General features: G+C 32.9%; 1 protein-coding gene across 2 annotated transcripts in view; it reads right to left on the bottom strand.

The window, feature by feature from the left end:
- The window catches only part of LOC135123057 (protein yellow-like), a 61,045-nt gene that overhangs the window by 8,134 nt on the left and 33,311 nt on the right, over positions 1 to 19,600 (bottom strand). The window contains exon 1 of one of the 2 annotated variants that reach the window (XM_064047553.1): positions 4,648 to 4,730. The exons of the other annotated variant lie outside the window; for it this stretch is intronic. The gene's annotated coding sequence lies outside the window, so the exon portion shown is untranslated. Of the gene's footprint in view, positions 1 to 4,647; positions 4,731 to 19,600 lie in introns of those variants that run through there. 2 annotated transcript variants of the gene reach the window in all.

Here is a 19,600-nt window from a genome sequence, read left to right as displayed (position 1 = left end):
TAAGAACTTATTTAACATATGCATAATCCTTAATACTTTTTATTTTGTTTTCACCCAACAACATGCACCTTTCAAGAAATCAGGTGTCAGCTTGTTTTTACTTCCCAAGCTTAAGCTAAGAAAAAATTTTTATTCAGGTGTTCGAATAAATCCATAAACATCTTAGTATCAGCAGTAATTTTGAAAGGCTGCCTGTAGGCGTGTAGTATGTACATGTATTTTATTAAAACTCGTGAATATTTATATCACGATTTTAGTAATTAATCTAAATACTAAAAGATTATCTGTGACAGAATGTAATTTATTTGGATTTTTATTTACCTAGAGTCAAGCTAAGTAATTTATTTTAGTGACAGAGAAAGTAGGAAAAATTTTACTGATCATGTAAGCTGTTATCACTTATCAGTGACGTAGCTTGTGACTTGCAATTACGCACTTGTATGTACACTACCACTAATGCATAAATTTCAATTTAATGCAAACTAATGTGTGTTCTGTTTTAGCCAAAGTAGTCTGTAAATCTGGTTGGTAGTCAGTGTTTTTGTTGTAATTCTGTTGACTATATTTGTTGAAATAATTTTATATCTGTTGTGTCATTTATAAGTAAAGAGCGGATTCTAAGGGCCCTTTCATTTTGACTGTAGGCAAATGAAAGTTATATATAAATGTGTATCTGGTAAAATCTTTATTTTAATTTGAGCCCTACTTGTTTATGCCTATTTGTCTATTTTTGATCATGAGTGCCTTTTTCGCATTTTTTCTACCTATTTTACTTCTAAAATTTGAAGTTTCTATACCCTTAAGCACATGTTTCTTGCGAAGGTTCGATATAAAAACAATTTTCACTCCAAGACAAAACTCCAAAATCCTCACATACGACCAGTCTGGAGAGTAACAGAAATTTCACAGGCAGCTGTTTTACATTCTGCAGGACCACGACTCTATCGACTACTTAAAAAAAATGGATTAAAAAAATAAAAAAAATTCCAGGTATGTTCCAGACTTCCTGATATATTATATTTTAACTTCAATCAGAAGATAACGCAAGAAATATTAGGTATATGAAGTTATTAAATTTATAGAAGATGCAGGATTTTATGTATGTAGTATCGTTTCCAATTTGGAGGGCGGTAATAGAGGATTATATGGAAATTTGGCTGTCGATGGAAAGAAACCTTGGTGTAAGAAAAAAATTTAGATACAATGTCAGACACTATGTGTACGATGAGAGTTAAAGGAAAACCGTTTTTGATGCCGTTTCAAGCAATTATTCAGGCCAATAATGCTCTTAAACTGTTATTTAATGACTTGAAAGACAATTTTGCACTTAATTACTCCAACATTTTAACATACAGACTAAACCAAAATGTTTTAGAGCATTTTTTTGGACAAATGAGGTCCAAAGGAGCATTATATGACCATCCTGATGCTTTAGATCTTAGATACAGGTTGAGAAATTTTATTTTTGGAAGAAATGAAGATTCAATGTCAGAAGAAGCTAACGTTGAAGAAGATGATACTCCAGATAGCCCTATAAACAACATAGGATAGATTTTGTTAAGCGGTAAAATGTCTTTCTTCTTTAACTACGGAAAATAATGCAACCAAGAAAATGCTGTTGGAATGTGGAAAACACACTTTTCTTATGTGTCGAGATGTTACTTTTTTGTGTACTCGATTTTTGAACATTTAAAAGAGAATTTCTAAAGTAGATTTCGATTCAGGATACACAATTAGACAATTACCATAACAACAAGTCCGTTCATGATAATCAAACAACAACGTAAAAAAGCAAAACATGGATAATTCTGAAGATCTTGGCATTTTCAAATAACCTATAGAAGCCACTGCAAATGTAGCACTTGTGAAAACGTAAGAAAAGTATGAAAACTGTTATATTATAATATAGAGGTTGTACAACACATTTTTTAAATACATTGTGGTGACCGAATTTGAATTAAAATTTCGCGCTGAAAAAAATTAACAGCGGCGCGAAATCGCATTTGATTAATTTGAATTTAAAAGAAAAAAAATGCAATCAAAAAAAGTGTTAAACATAGGTAACCATGTGCACGTTAACGCTTTTGGGTAGTGGGTAGTTTTCTGCTTGGAATTTTAGTTAGAGGGTTGTTAGAAGAGGGCGGAATGGTAGAGAGGTGAAAGCGTCATTGTTGGTTTGGTTCTCTGTGTGAAAGCATGGTGAAAAGACGCGGTGAATAGGTTAAAAAAAGTTAGTTTGTTTAACGACAATTAATCGTAACGACGATGATGCCACAGTTCACAGATCACGTTAGGATTTTTATCGTTAACTGGTTCTAACACAATTTAACAGATATTAGAGTTGTTTAGATAAACACTTACTAGGAGATTAATAGTTCATTTACGGCAGTTAAATTAACCTAACGTTGCCCCATTGTGGAAAAAGGCTATAAAGTTCATAATATCGTGGACTGACAGGGGGGAGTAAAGATTTCTCTCCTTAGACAGTTATCATCGTTATCATCATCATATCACCGAGACGCATTTCCCTCTCAATGTGAATAATTACATCATCGAGGAGCTTTCCTCGTAACGCCTGATACATTTTGTGTTTATTTATCATGTGTTTTGTTTGGGGAAACAGTCCACAATATAAACTCTCAAAACAAATTGTTTTAAGTAATTAATCACTTGGATCAGGGCATAATGCAACATCATATAAATTCCTTGTTTGAATCGTTGATAAAGTGTGTCAAATATTAAACTCATGTAAACTTGGTACCTTTGCAATTTTTCATCTCATACAATTTTTTCTCTATTTCACAATTTTGACTTCAGTAATTTTCTTTGTAGTAGATATAATTTAAATTGAAAATAAATTTTCATGCTTTGCGGTTTCTCACCTCACGTAATATTTTTATTTGCACAAGTTTTATTTCACACCAGATCTTTTGTTTTTTAAAAATCTTTGCTAGTTTTTGTTTTGTAAATATTTTGTTGGTGAATGTTTCCTTCATATAAATTATCTGATGTTGAATCTTAATCTCAAATAAGAATTATTTGTTGTTTAAAAATTCACAAGATGGTATGGCGAATTTAAAATGTTGTTTAGTGCTCTTTTTGAAACTTTGACACTTGTTCAGTTGTAGTTTAATATCAGAGTAATAAGAATTGAACATATAAACAGAATTAAAATTAAATAACACAGAAAAACGTGGTTGAAGCGGAGTGCGCGGTTCCTAGTCGAGCTGGCGGGATTTATCGTTCCATCTGCACAAAAGATACAGATTAGAATAGAATTCAGGGGCGGTTGAGATGACGTTACGCCGTCGACTTGGTCCAATAATCCAATGTCATTGTATTCATATTTTTTAGATTTGCTTAAAGAGCAGGTGAAAAAAAAATTAATGAATGAGACAATTTATTTTATTGGTTAAATCTGGCTCGCTTCATTTTCCTAGAAAAGTTTGGAAATATATACAATACTGTTATTTTGAGTATTACACTGCACTAATCATCACAAATTGTGTAAAAAAAAACTCAACTCGAAAATGCTTCGAGGTTGTGTCCAAATAATTTCGACCAAATTTTTAGCCTCAAATCCGCTGCAAATCTTTGTAATAAAACTTTATTTAATAAATGAATAATATTTTTGAATCACATCATCAGTTTCATTTTTAGTCACATTTGGAATATTACCAGTTTTTGCAATTTCACAATTAAGGTAATGAATTCATTCTTTTATTGCAGCGTGACAAATGGGTATTTCTACTACGTAAAAGTAGTTACAAGTTATTCATTTATGGAATTATAAGCTTCTCAAAGAAATGCCTGATGACATCACTGTTACAAACGCAAGTAATGCAAAACATCCAATTAGTGGAAGATAAAGTAACCTTTAATATTTTTTTAATTTTTCGGTGTTTCCCTAAAGAAACTAAGTGTAATTCACTGGCCAATTTCGGTGTACAAAATTTTCATATGGGTATGGGGTAATTTCATAAACTAATCATAAACAAGGGTTAAAGAATGAATAAATGCAGTTTGCAGTAGTGATTCGAGAAATTTGTAGATAGATAATGCCTTGGAATTATTATTTGCTGTTTATTTACAACGGGGTAATTATTTTCGGGGTAAGTTCACTCCAACATAAATACACTCATTAAAAAGATGGAATTTGGCAATATTATGTATGCAAGAGTTTCGATAATTCCCTGACTTTGTCGTAGGATATAGGCAGTTTCGACAAATTTTAAAAAATTTCCATGAAAATGGATCTGTGGAAGCGAACTCCAGAACTTATTGAAGAATTGTTAAAATTGTTTAATAATTCAAACTATAACAGTTATCATAAATCAAATATTTTCTTATTGTTGTTACAGACAATTTCCATGTAGTGACGTATTCTTGTTTTATTTCACTTTCGAAAGAAAGAAAAATTCGCTTGAGGGAACTGTAATGAAATGATCCTTCTAATAACCATTATGATTTTGATTACTCCAAAAGTAACTTGTCAACACAAAATATTTGTGGTTCTTTTTTTTTAATAAATGTCGAAAAATTCAATCAAATACTAAAGTCATAAGATCATAACAATATTTATATTATTATAATTTAAGAAGATGTTTTCGTATAAAACACGTAATGTAATGTTATGATAGCACTTACGATTTCTATATTGCAGACTTATTTAATTTTTAAAGATCCATAAATATAAGGCACACTAATTTAAAGCACTGTCACTACTCAACAACTAATTCATTGTAAATGACAATACCTATACTTCATTCCTAAATACTAGTGACATTTTATGTGCGCATGCGCCCAAAGCGTAATTCTGGCATGCGCTTCAGTTAATAAGCGTTATAAAAACTCTTAATTTTCCCTTGAGTAAAACAAAATGACAGCAATAAACAGATGTATTTTTGTTAAAAATATAATAGCACGTTTGTGTTCATTAGCAACGGTGAACCTATAAATAACAGTTGCGTAAATATGTTATAATTACTGTTCGTATCTCCACCCACTATGTAGAGAAGTTCCGCAAATTAAAATCTATCATGCAGCTGATACTTACATCTACATATTATTGAAAAGTGCAAGGCTTTTAGAAAGTGAAGTTTTTTAAAAAATGTCAACTTTAGCGTTTAGTTATATTTTCCAAAGCAACCACCAATAAACAATGTAAGAGTATTTTAAGAACGAAAAGCAGACAATATATCTTGCATTTTGTGCTTGACAGCTACTGATTATAAAAATCTTGAAAATAAAATAGTAATTTATTCCACGTAGAGGTCACTTTAATATGTGAATGGACAAATTAGAAATAATTACGGGTTTACGATTTAAACGTAACTACATAACAAAAACAGTTTTACTGCAAAAGAAAACTGAAATCGTATAAATGCGCCAATCAATGTGCATATTTTAGTGTCACTATTGTCCCCAGTCTGCAATAAATAATTGTTAACTATTACCGACAGTCGTTAGACGGAGCTTTAAGACGTATGATATTGCAAAATTAATTAAAGTATGCGGATCAAAAGTAGTTCAGCGAGTTTTTATGGTACAAGAAAAATATAGGTGTAAATAAAAGGTAATAAATGACACAACAATTACACTAAAACGTCTATCCGAGAAAAATCGAAAAAGGCACGGACTGGGTGTTCCCAATGATCTCAAATCGTTACACTCCTCACAATAACCATAATTCTCCAATTATACAATAATCAAACAATTATTTATTAATCCTTGATCGTGCTTAAACTTGAAGCACGAATAACTCTCGTCGGCGCTTTAATAAATATTACAGAATTTTTATCGCTTCCAGTGTTAAATAACAATTACCCAACTCCCAGACAAGTATTCGTGTTTTTATTCACTTCCGAAATCACAAAAAGTGTTAAATTTATACCACATATTAAATGTCACACAATTCAAGTTCAATAATTATTATTAATCTATAAATAAACCACTCATTATTCATGCGCTTTTCCACGATTTCTGTTTTACACACCATCACGTTATATAACAGAATGGAGGTCATTAACTGCACTCGAGAACTGAAAGTGTTTCAATTTCGTAATTCGATCGAAAAAACTAACACGGTCCTGATTTTTTCCACAAGGGAAAAACGGACACTTTTAATTAACCTTGACAATCCTCCGCATTTGCATTTATCAAGCTGACATCTCATTTCGCAATTTTGCAGCTGTTGGATTTTTAACATTTTTGTGGAACCGATTTTTTATTTATTGTGGGTGATTGCTGGTTAATTAATGGAACAAGTGGATGTGCTTGTAAAAAGCACGAACTAATGTGGACTGGTAGCGTGTAAATGTTTCTAAAATGACATTGACTCTAAAACAATGATTATGTCGTTGAAAAATGCTGATGAGTGGTTAACTAGCGTGGTAATTGAATTAAATGTGTAGCTTGTGATGTGGAGTTAAGTGCGTGTCTAATTGGTAATTGATGGGTGGCAGGAAAGTGCTACCAAAAAATTTGGGAATGGTAAATCCATGGTCCTATCTGTGCGGTGAATCACGGACATCCGATTTTTTGGAATTTGGTGGGATTGCCTCGCTGAAAGTGCAAGATCGTGTGGTAATTGTGCTGAACAAACAAATTTGAGGTTACTGGAACGATTTGCGTTATTTATTAAGACAACCAGGGTAATAATTTGTCTGATAAAAAAAATAAGTTTATTAATTCAAAAAAAGTTAATTCACTGATTGTTGTTTACACTTGCATCAAAGTCATTCAGACAGATGATTAAGTAGTAATAAAATTATGTCCAGCTATGGTAGTTAAAAATGGAACCAGTTTTTCTTCAGTTGTAAATATTTTTACGATACTACACCGGAAATAAAATGATTGCATTTATTGGCAGTCATGGACACAATAAAGTGTTATTGAAAACGCAATTTTATAAATAAACGTGGAAGAACTTTTATTCTTTTGTGTTGACTAACTAGGAAAAGAATTGCTCGACACTGTAAGTGCTACGGAAAAGATATATAAGACTGACATTGAAAATTTTAAATCGAGTGATCCAGTTTTTTTAATTTGTAACAAAATTCTTTTTTATATTTTAAGAACTGAGTTAAAATCTTAATATGATTACGACAGCTACTAGCAGAAAAACTGAGTAATAAATAATAATTGATATCACTATTTTAACTGTTTTTGAGTATGAATTTTTAGCACTGGCACCATGTTACACTTCTTTTACTATTTTTCAGTTGTCTGTGATGGGTTTTATTTGTCGAATCCTATTTTCTTCAAATATCGCCTTTTCTCGTCTTTATTTACGTGTTTGAAAGAATCTCAAAGATCCCTCGTCTTGTTTTTGAAGTACTTTCAAAGAATCTCGAGGACCCCTTGTATTTTGTTTTTGAAGTAGTTTGAAAGAATTTCAAGGACCCCTTTGTTGTCTATTTGAAGTAGTTTGAAAGAATTTCGCAGATCTCTTGTCTTGTCTTTGAAGTGGTTTGAAAGAAAATTAGGGACTTTTTTTGTTTTATTTTTGAAGTAGTTTGAAAAAATCTAATATTGTTAAGTTCTATCTCAGCAAGTTGTAGCCCCGCCCACCCACCCTTTATTTTCTTAAAGAATATGTCATTTACCAAAATCAGTTTTATCTTATCAAGTACTAGCCCCGTCCACCCACCCTCTATTTTCTTGGAAGGGATGTCGTAGACGTAGTAGAGCATTATATATATATAGTTGATTAAAATTTGAACAATGAAATTATCTTCGTCGAAAAATGACAAAGAAAGCCCCAAAAAAATTTAGAAAAAATTTTAGGTAGATTTAGGTATTTAACTCGTTACTATGGAAGTTTGCAATTTAACACCTCTAAATTTCCCAAGTCTTTACGAGAAAATTAGTTTTATCTTAACAAGTACTAGGCCCGCCCACCCACCCCCTATTTTCTCAGTAGTACCTGCTAAGATAAGACTGATTTTTACTAATGAGATACCTTCTAAGAAAAGAACGGGTGGGTGGGCGGGGTTAGTACCTCCTAAGTCAAGGCTGATTTTGGTAAATGAGATAAAACACCAAAAGCTCAAAAGATTTCTTCAAGTTCATCTAGCGACAAAACACCAGATTTCTTTAAATTTATCCGGAAATAAAACACCAGAGAATCTAAAACTGACTGCGAACATTGTAAACGTAGGGTTTTGAAAACTTTGACAATTTTTGATACGTCAAACATTTTTAACTTTTTAATCGATTTTTGCTGGTCTCATTTGCTAAAATCAGCTTTGCCTTAGCAGGTACTAAGCCCGCCCACCCACTCTCTCTTCTCTTAGAGGGTATGTCGTTTACCAAAATCAGTTTTATCTCAGTAGTTACTACAAACACTCATATATTCGGAGAAATTCGGCAAAAATGTAAGATGACGGACAAATTTTGATTAACGATTTATCATGTTTCGAGTAATTTTTAAATATTTGCACGATTTCACAGCATTCGTTTTTTGTAATTTCAAAGTTATACATTGTAAAATATTGTTATACAATTTTGAAATACTTGAAATAAAAATAGCATTAAGATTTTTTCCCAAAAATCTTAATGCTAAGGTTAAAAACTCACTCCTGTACTTGTGCTTATGAATCCACCTTTTGTTTGATTCTTGAAACCTTCTCCTTCTATAGTCATATAGCCTGACACCCCAGTTTTTAATTATTAATACGTGTACTTGCTGAAATGTTGATCGGAATATTTTTCAATTGGAAAACTCACTAGAAACACAGGCATGGCCTTACGCTCTATCAAACCTTTCATATTTTCGGTGCAATTATTAATCGAGTGTCCGTTTCCTATCATCGTGGGAGAAGTGCGAACTGACACTCCGTTCCAGACCAAATATAAATAAATCGATAGACTGTGTTTTCGTAACATAATGCGTTCTAATCAAAGGCAGTGTCGCAGTATAGGTGACTAAAGTATGACATATTAATGAATTCAGAAAAACAAACTCTACAAGAATTTCCATAAAAATACAATCCTAATTTTTATTTAGCGAGCGTAGGCTACATTATTAAAATATGTTATTTACACAAAAGTTCCCAGTCTTCGAAAAATTATAAAATTAAATTTTGCAAATATAATTTTTTCATATCACAAAAAAATCAAATTGACAAAATTTAATTCCTATAAGTTAAAATAAAGATACGCTGTGTGTGTCATCAACATTTTAGCAGTGACACAATATATCAATTTATGCAATATTAGTAATATAACAACCGCATCCCCACATTTTTTTTAGTCACCCTGTATAAGTAATTGTAAAAAATATGATAACTATAAAACGTTTGCGAGATTTCAGAGCTATCGATTTCGTGGTTTCAAAGTTCAATTGCACAATGTAGTTATATAATTTTGTTTTTTTTTTCCAAAAATCTGAACGTCTGGGGTAAAAACTCAACTACCGAGAGGAAGCTAAGGAAGTATTGTATGTGAATAGGTCCATCCGACAAATGTCGGTTGTCTGTCTGTCTGTCGTCCGTCGTCTATTGTGTGCATAGATTTTTATTAGATAGATAATCTCTGAAATTACCGGACCGATTGTTGTTAAATTTTACAGGTATGTTAGGAACATCTTGTAGGTACTAAAACGCTGACCATAATTTGTCTAATCATCCCCGTCAATAATCTAATGCCGTCATCTCAAGATTTAGTACATGCCATATAAATTTTATAAAATAACATACTCCTGTACTTGCAGTTCATGAGCTTGCCTTGTTTTTGTTTGTTATTTATATAGTGTTGATGTTTTACAATTTTAGCAAAACAAAGTTTACTTTTTTAGTTTTATACATATACTTCAATTCACTTAGCAATTTTAAGATTAACACCCCTCCTCTTACCGGGTGTCTGGAAAACGTTATGTGTGGGGGTTTCGGGAGTGCCAAAAAAATAATAAAAAATTCATTTTGCTGTATATTACGAAAAAGACGCAGTTTTATAAAAGTAAAATTGGCAACATTGCACGCACCTAATGCGTGAATATCTCCGGCTTACTTTCTGATTTCGTAGTAACGATGATGACTGAATTCACCTTTTATTTTTTTAGGACAAGAACCATAACAACCAGGGGACTAGTAGCTGCTAAAATAAGACTGATTTTCCCAAATGACATACCCTCTAAGAAAAGAGTGGGTAAGTGGGCGGGGCTAGTACCTGCTAAGATAAAACTGATTTTGGCAAATGAGGTAGTTTATTGTTAAGACCGCAGCAGAGAGTTCATCCACCATTCTCCAGACACTCGGTATTGATTAACTTGGAAATGATAATTGATTGATGTTTAATCTAGTTCGTGTATTTGCAACACTCACATAAAGCAATAATTTGTGAAAATTGGAGTGTAACGATTACTGTTTCAAGTGAATTATAATTAATATTACATATTCGTATATGTCTTGCCCACAAAAATAGATTCATTTCAACAAAATAAATAACGAAAACGTTCATCTTATTTGGGCTAATTCTAGAAATGGTGAAGTTTTCCCGTCAAATTTTATTTAACCTTTCTTCAGTGCGATAAAGCAAATTTTGCACGTTCGACAAATAAAACTCCGACTAGTCGCTGAATAGCCTACATTTTATTTTTATATCATGTTTTCTCGACGTTTCATGACCCCTAGAATACGAAAATCGATCTACCATTTCCGTCTGTCTATCTGTCTGTCTACCGTTTGTCGTCTGTGGCGATTTTTATTAGACCGAAGCGATTCTTTGTCAAATTTTATATGTTATGTAGACATATATATATAGATCTAGCATATTTCTGTACTTGTGGTTTATGAATCCGCCTTGAGTTTTTACGCTAGGCATCCAGACTTTTACAAAAATAAAATCGAAATTGTGTAACGACATTTTATACTAAGATAAGAGATACGTTCAGGAAGCAGTCGATGGCTCAAATAATTAAGTGCATGAAATAACATCTTTTTTACACTGTGATTGTTATTATCTGCATTTTTTCGAAAAACCTGGATTTGATTTATTGTACTTTAGAATAACATGAACCTAATTTTTCTTATTAGAGGTAATTAATTACTGCATTACAGATTGCAAGTGATAAAGCTAGATAACTTAAGCAGAAATTACTTAACCAATCAACAAGAAATTATATTAACTAGGACGCCTCCTTATACGCTTTTCCTGCTACGCAATATGGCACTCCATAAATATGATTTTTTTTTCAAATTGGCGGTAATCTGAAAATTCTATCAAAGACAAACCTTCAAAAATCCGGGGCTGCCTTTGATGGTGTTTTTTGTTGCTTAATACCTAGAAGTATTAAGTATTTTAGAGTTGATATTTAGTTTTAAAAATTCTTGCTTAATGCTTACAAAGTTGTTCAAGCACATTTTTATTTTTAATGAAGACAATTTTTTTAATCTTCTCAACCTATAGACTGTGAAACAAACTGGTTGCAGAGTTTGAGTACTTCCGCCAAGCTTCATTTTTTCAGTGTATAATTTTGTCGCCAATTAATTTTTAAGCATTTATTGCTTTAAAGTGCTCGCAATTTTAAAAGTGCCAAGTCAGTGTCGACTTTCCTATAAAATAATGAACTTGAATCAATTTGTCAGATAAAGTTTTTAATTTTAAATTGTCATTTTTAAATTTACCACTTCTGAATTGTAATGACAACCTTAATCTAAAGAATCATCTTTGTTTTCCGACTTAATTTCTTCTACATTGTTACTGCTCTTGTTTTCTTCGTGATGATTGTTTCTTTTTTGTTCTGTTAAAACTACAGTTTTTATTTATTTTTTTTAAACTATCTAGTTTTCCAATAGGATTTCATTATTTGAAAAATTATTGATTCTTTGCAAAACAGACGAGATGATTTATTCTGTTCAACTCTAATCGACTTTCCAAGGTGTAATTCATGACAACGCTTTTCTGATAATTTACAATTTTTGAAGGTCAAATGTAGGGGAAAAGTGCCTAAAATGATCCCCTCAGGTCAAATGATCCCCATCAATTGTAAGAAAATTTGTGGCTCCATCTACCAAACATAACTGTCATTTGATTAAGCGCTCTGTAATTAGTAACTTCTGAAAGTTTGATGGCGTTCTGTGTATTCTGCACAGTTTTGTGCCAAAATATGTAAAATAAGCACCTCTGATCTAAGCTAAGATATATTTTAAAAGTCCACTACTTCCATTTGAAAGGTCTTATAGCGGTGGTAGTTGTTTTGACAGAATTAGATACATTTCAGTCGTAGGTTAGTTATGATCTTTTTACCGCATATAAAAATTGAAGGTTAGTTTACAATTTTTGAATGCGGATATGCTACCTAAGGCGAAATGATCCCTTTTTCTTGAGGCAAAATGATCCCGGATCATTGGGCGGGGCTAGTACCTGCTAAGATAAGACTGATTTTTGCAAATCATATACCCTCTAAGAAAAGAGAGGGTGGGTAGGCGGGGCTAGTACCTGCTAAGATAAGACTGATTTTTGCAGATAACATATCCTCTAACCCCGCCCACCTACTCTTTATTTTCTTTGAGGGAATACCATTTGCCAATATCAGTTTTATCTTAGCAGTTACTAGCCCCACCCACCTACTACCTGCTAAAATAAAACTGATTTTCGCAAATGAAATACCCTCTAAGAGAGGAGAGGGAGGGTGGGTGGAGCTAGTATCTCTTAAGACGGGGAAATTTAAATAATTTAAAAAAATTTTAGGGATTTTCGTGTTCTATTTTTGGGAAATTCTCAGTCTTAAGAGGTACTAATCCCAGTCACCCGCCGTCACTTTTCTTAAAGGGTATCTCAAAATCAGCTTTATATTAGCAAGTATTAGCCCCACCCACCCACCCTCTCTTTTCTTAGAGGGTATATCATTTGCCAAATTCAGTTTTATCTTAGCAGTTAGTCGACCCGCCCACCCGCCCTCTCTTTTCTTAAAGGCTATATCATTTGCCAAATTCAGTCTTATCTTAGCACTTACTAACCCCACCCACCCACCCTCTTTTTTCTTAGAGTATATGTCATTTGCCAAATTCAGTTTTATCTTAGCAGTTACTAGTCCCACCCACCCACCCTCTCTTTTCTTAGAGGGTATATCATTTGCCAAATTCAGTTTTATCTTAGCAGGTAGTAGGCCCGCCCACCCGCCCTCTCTTTTCTTGGAGGGTATCCCATTTGGCAAAATTAGTCTTATCTTAGCACGTACTGATGACTAAAGTATTGTCTGAAACTCTTCCAGAGATTATACACCCCGTATTTTCGGTGCTTTTCAAACTTTTTTTGTTTATTTTTTTTAAGAATTTATTTTTTTGTTAATTTTTGAAATATTTATCAGTTATGTCATGATTTGATTTTTCTTGTTGATGCTGTCCCCTTATGGTCAAAATTCAAAGGGATCATTATGCCCATGCCGAGGGATCATTTTACCTATGGGGATGCCTAAAATGATTCTTTTGAAAGGTCCTGGAAAAACGTTAATAACTTTTTTATAATTATCGAATCACCAATTGGCTTATACTGTTACCTAAATAAATCAATGTTCTTACAAATAATGCTACAGTTTTACATGAATAATAATAATTTGTATTTTTTAAAGAATTTCTCCTTTAAGGGGATCATTTTAGGCACCTTTCCCCTACTGCTGTAGCGTTCACAGATGCTCGATAACACTGCGGCCCCTTATGCTCTGGCGTATTTTCGTGTCTATTTAAAATGAAATTAGACCGTTAACCTGGCATTTCAATTTTTGACGCAATTAACAGATTTGTTTTGACGTTCGTGTCATTTCAGTTGTTTTTCATAGGCGAGTTAACTACAGTATTTTATGATGACCCTGTATTTGCAAGTCTCATTCTATTTTCTCGTATTTCCTCTAATTTACATTATTATGTTATTTCGACTACAGTTTCTTTTTATTGTCTATCTGACTTTTCTAATATATATATATATATTTTTTAATTAAACAGCCACAGATAAAAATATTGCCACCTTGCTAGCATACTGTAATAAATTTTGATTTAATTTAGTAGTTCATATTCATAAATATCTGAAGTTATATATTATAAATATGTAACATATTTTATTTTGCTTTCCAATTTAGTGAAAATTTTTAGCTGTCATCATGTAGCTTGCGCAACATCCGAAACGAGTACCCACCATCCCACATACCTGCTCTGAAACTTCACCAAGAAGACAAATATTTTACCAGTTCTGGCTAAAATGCATACAACAGTAACATGGAAATCAATATATTGACAAGTAGGTATGTAGATATAATATGTACTTGGTTTTATTAAATCTAGACCACATAATACGTACGTTTAGCACCGTAATTCGATAAAGGGGACAGATAAAATCTGAAACTAGCAATTATGTAAAAAAAACAGTTCCTACAAGTTGACGTAAAACATTGGCAAATTTTACCGTCGCCTCCAGCCAATTCCGACAATAAAAATGTAGCAATCATTCTAGCTCCAGTCGCGTGCTACATTTAATCACAATTCAATGTCAACCAACAACAATGAATTCACAACGTGCAACGGTTTTTCTTCCAGAGTTGACTTCTTGATGCATTTTTATGCTGATTTATGCAGCGACCACAAACCTAATTAGCCTCACTTTCCTCCCATTGCAAAAGTGCGTCAGGAATGCCAGTCTGCATCTTGCAGTTGTCACGGCTGTGGTAGCCTTGAGTTCACTTTCCACGCGATACAGAAGAATAGGTTTTTAGAACCTATTATTATTTATTGGGACCACATGACCTTATTTAGGTCTCGGAATCAGATAAAGGTAAACATTTTGTCTGCTAAATGCACAAACAATGAATCAGCGAGATATGTGCACGAAAGGATTTGGAAAGGCAAAAAATAGCCTGTAATTTTAGACGTCTTCGTAAAGATTGGTAAAGCAGTTACGGTCATCGTTTTTTTGTGCACCTGTTGCACTGGGTTAAATGCCACTTTTAATGTCTAATTGTTGAGCGTTTTCAGCAAATGTGGGTAAATTGTGCTGCGAAATGTCAAATTGCTCGTAATTTCTCCGCTTTCTTAATGATGTCAAAATAATGGGTTACGCACTTTACAAACGTCGAATGTTTTTATTTATGTCTTGAAAACAATACATACTTAGTATAACATTTTTAAAGTCAGTCAGTGGTTTCGAAAATCCATTCATCAATTAATTATTATCTTTTTCAATTTTTAGTATTCTAAAGAATTTCAAGAAGAAGACTGATAGGGATGACATAGTGTTAATTAAATTGGTCTTATGTTACTAGACACAACTTCCCTCACGCCTGAAGTACCATCAAACAAATCTAATGATTAGAGAGCGGATTTCTAGGTTTAATGCTTTTTGTGAAAAATGTAAGCACTTCAAAACTTTTTTATATCTGTAACTATGATACAATTTGGAGTCACTTGACACATTTTTTTTATGCTTATTTGCTTTTTTTTCAATTTTATGCATATTAAAACTTATATGCTTATTTAATGCTTTTTTCGACGAATATGCGTTTTAATGCACATTTTGTTCAAATGCCGGTCTTGTCGGGATGACAAATACTTGTTAGTTAGCTGTATCGTGGCGTATGCATTTTACCTGGGCTTGACCATTGAAGTACACTTACTCAAGACCCTTTCTGTGAATAGGTTCCGGTCGTTTGGGTAATAAAATTTTATTATAGGATTGGAAAAATACTCCATAGATTTTATTACTTTAAGTCCTTACTTCCGTTGATAATGAATTAAAGCTTTTAACCAGATGTTCTTTTTCGGCATTTTGCGGCAAGACCGTTGAAGATTTTCTAGAAAAAAGGATTATTGTACCCAATTACCTACCTTAAAATTTTTCTAATGGAAACTTTTAAGTAAATGAACCGTTTATTTCACAACCATCAGTCTATCGCATCTGTCGTAGTACAGTGTTATACGTGGTTCTCCCTTGTTGCATGTTGAGTTCTTTTTGGTAATATTACTAATATTTTAAAAGAATGCCGAAAGTAAAATCGATGCCGGATGAGTGGATAAGGGATTTTCCAGAATTAAAATTAGAAAACAACAAAATATTCTGCCGAGCTTGTGTGAAAACCGTAAGCCCACTATTTTTTTTTTTTATCTATTTTCCTTTGTTAATCCTGTATATGTACAATTTTTTAGATTCAAAGTGATAAAAAATATAACGTGACGCAACATGTCAGAACGACTCTTCATGTAGAAAGGAAGAAAATGTTTGAAGTTTCTAAAATTAAACAGCAGACCATACATGAATCTGTTGCATCTACTTCCACAAAAGATGAGCAGTTTCAGTTTAATTTCGATTTATGTAAAATGATGATCCAGTCCAATATACCTTTAAAAAAAATTGGAGAAAGGCCCTCTTCGAGAATTCCTTGAAAAACATTGCAATCGACATATTCCGGTTGAAAGTACTCTCCGAAAAAATTATGTAGGCCCAGTGTTTCAGCAAGTTTACAAGAAAATTAAACATCGCATTGGAGATAATTATTTATGGTTCGCTGTCGATGAAACAACCGATAGTTGTGGAAGATACGTGGCAAGTTTAATTGTTGGAATCTTAAATGAAAATTTCCCTAGTCGAGAGTATGTAATAAGTTTGAAAATGTTAGATAAAACAAATGGCATTACGATTACCAGATTTGTAAATGACAGTCTTACGTCACTATTTTTGCCAAATGCCGTACCGGCGAATAAAATTTTATTGATGATCTCGGATGCAGCTTGTTATATGTTGAAAGCAGGGAATAATCTAAAAATATTGTACCCCAATTTAATTCACTCTACTTGCATTGCCCACGGTTTAAACAGAGTGGCTGAAGGAATACGTTTGCAGTTTCCTACTGTTAATAAATTAGTGGCAAATGGTAAAAAGATTTTTGTTAAAGCCCCACTAAGAGTGCAACATTTTAAGGAAAAATTTCCTAACATACCATTGCCCCCAAAGGCGATTATAACGAGGTGGGGAACATGGTTACAGGCCACATTTTATTATGATTTATGACAAATATATCAAAGAATTTGAGGAAGTAGTTACGGAGTTTAGCGAAGATTCTTCTCAATCCATTAAAGATTGCATAAATATTTTGGAAAACAAAGATTTGCGACAAGATCTAGCTTTTTTAAGAAGCAATTATCAATTCGTATATGAGGTAATAGAAAAGTTAGAAAAACCCAACATGTTGTTGGTAGATGCCATAAACTTAGTGAAAGAATTTAAACAACAAGCAAACACAGTAAGGGGTGATATTGGTACTAGAGTATCTCAAAAACTTGACGAAGTGTTAAATAAAAATGCAGGTTTCGGTGTTCTTTCCGACGTTGCTCGTGTTTTACAAGGCCAGAAGGTGGAAAATTTGGAGTTAGATTCAACATTAGTTGCAAAATTCAAATTTGCGCCAACAACGAGTGTGGATGTTGAACGCACATTCTCCAATTTTAAACACACTTTAAATGATCGGCGAAAAAATTTTACAGTGGATAACTTGGAACATATTACAATCATAAATAGTTTTAAAGAAAACTGGAATACGTGTGTAAAATATAAAATCTAGGATTATTGTAATAATATTTTATCCAAAGTTCTAAGGAGTGTTTTTTGATTTGTAATATGATTATGTTTTTAATGCTTTTTTGCTTAAAATAAAACTTTTTTATTGAAAATGTTGTGCTTATTTAAGCGCTTATTCTTAATTTTTTTGTGCTTATAAATCCGCTCTCTACGTAATGATTTAGAAAAAAAGTAGCCCAGTCGTACTATTTTATTTCTGTAAAGCGCAATGAATCTTTTAAGACAATTTCTACTAATGTAACTTTTTGAAAATTTAAAATTGATCCAGAAATAGCGAAAACCAGATAATCTCATACTCATCACAATTTTAACGGGTTATGCTGGAATAATATGCTTTAGCTAACCCTTAAAATGATGAAGAGCTTATTATTATTATCATAGTTCGATCGGGCAGAGTGAAATCCCTGTTATGCCCGCGTACAACAGTCATTATTAGTGATCCAATATGAAGTTTAATCAATGGCTAGAGATTCATTTATCGTCGTCACCCATATACTTATCAAAATTCATTTTGAAACTTAAATGAGACGAGCTCTTAATGATATAATCGGGTAGAGAATTCCAAACATTGAAAACTCCATTAGACAAAAAATATTGTCGAGTTAAGGATCGGAAGTACTCTTTCTTTAGCTTATAACAGTGTGCGTTTTTGTTCCAACATTTAAAACATAAATATGGTTAATAGGAGATCCAATGTTAGTTACTGCTAAAAATGTAGTTATAATATCACCTCTGAGCTGGCGGTATGCAACTGTTGGTAAATTTATCAATGAAAGTCTTTGCTCATAAGAGGGTCGCCTAATACCAAAAGGTATACGTGTAATACGCCGTTGAACGCCTTCTAAAAGGTTTTTATCTCCAGCATTGATTAAATACATATAGATAGACCCATGCTATTGTTTGGAGCAAACAGGCCAACGGCCGGCGAACAAGAGATGGCGCACCAACAGTCGGCCGTCAAACGCCGGCGAAAAGCTTGGACACCAATCGCGCGCGTAGATAACCCAAATCGCAGCAACAATACATTTAATAAAGCTACCACTCGACAGAGGGCGACGAAAACAATGTGTAAAAATCTCATAGTAACCATTTATATAATTTGCAACGTTGCCAGATGAGCCTAGCACAACTTTGCCGTTATTTCTAGTCGATTAGATTTTATTTCGTTTAAAAGTTTCTGGTGAATAAATGGAATTATTATAATGAATAAACAATACAAACAAATTATTACTTGTTATTTTAAATATTTGTTAGTGTTGATGAAAACATAAATGGTAATTAAAGTTATTCTAAATACGGTCCGGTCCGGTAGCTCAAATTTTACAGTACGAGTAATATGTTTCAGGACGAGTAGGTAGCCGAATCTTTAATTTCGAAACGAGTACTGCGAAAAGAGTTACCGGACGTATGTTGTTATGTATTTTATTTCATACTGTCAACATACTTTTTTATTCGATAATATTATTATTATTTTGAGAAAAAACCCAAATCGAGTCACTTTTTCTGACATCGTTAGCAACCGCTCTTTGGTAAATGTTTTAATTTGTTTATTCGTGCAAATCAGCATCATATGTTTAAACACATAGTACTTATAACACTTTACAGGACTTATTGTTTTGTATAATCCGACTCGATGGACGAATGTTTTGTGCAATCCGTCTCGAAGGACCAATGTTTGTGCAACTCGGCTCGTCCTACCAGTATTTTTTGTAATCTGGTTGATACGACAATGTGATACCGAATTGTACTTTGATATTGCTCCAAGGACCTTTGTTTTCTTGCGTGCGAGATAATAGACAGCGTTCGGTTTCGATGTTTAATACAGGACGGTTACAGAAGTACTAAATTTACATTTGTATTTACAATAACAGGTAAAGCAAAAGAGACCCAAAAGGGTCAGTGGCCGCTTCCGGAAATGGAAGACTTGTCCTTTTTGGCCACGGAGGTAGAAGAGTGTCTTTTCTATCTCCGTGTTTTTGGCTCAATTTTATCGGACTTGTCCGTTTTTTTTATTTTACCGGAATAGTTCGATCCAGTA

Source organism: Zophobas morio, unplaced genomic scaffold, assembly GCF_036711695.1.
Source record: "Zophobas morio isolate AGI-343-1 ecotype UQ-CSIRO unplaced genomic scaffold, CSIRO_AGI_Zmor_V1 ptg000006l, whole genome shotgun sequence".
NCBI classification, from domain to species: domain Eukaryota; kingdom Metazoa; phylum Arthropoda; class Insecta; order Coleoptera; family Tenebrionidae; genus Zophobas; species Zophobas morio.
Note: the sequence above shows the minus strand (reverse complement) of the source record. Positions and strands in the feature narration are given on the sequence as shown.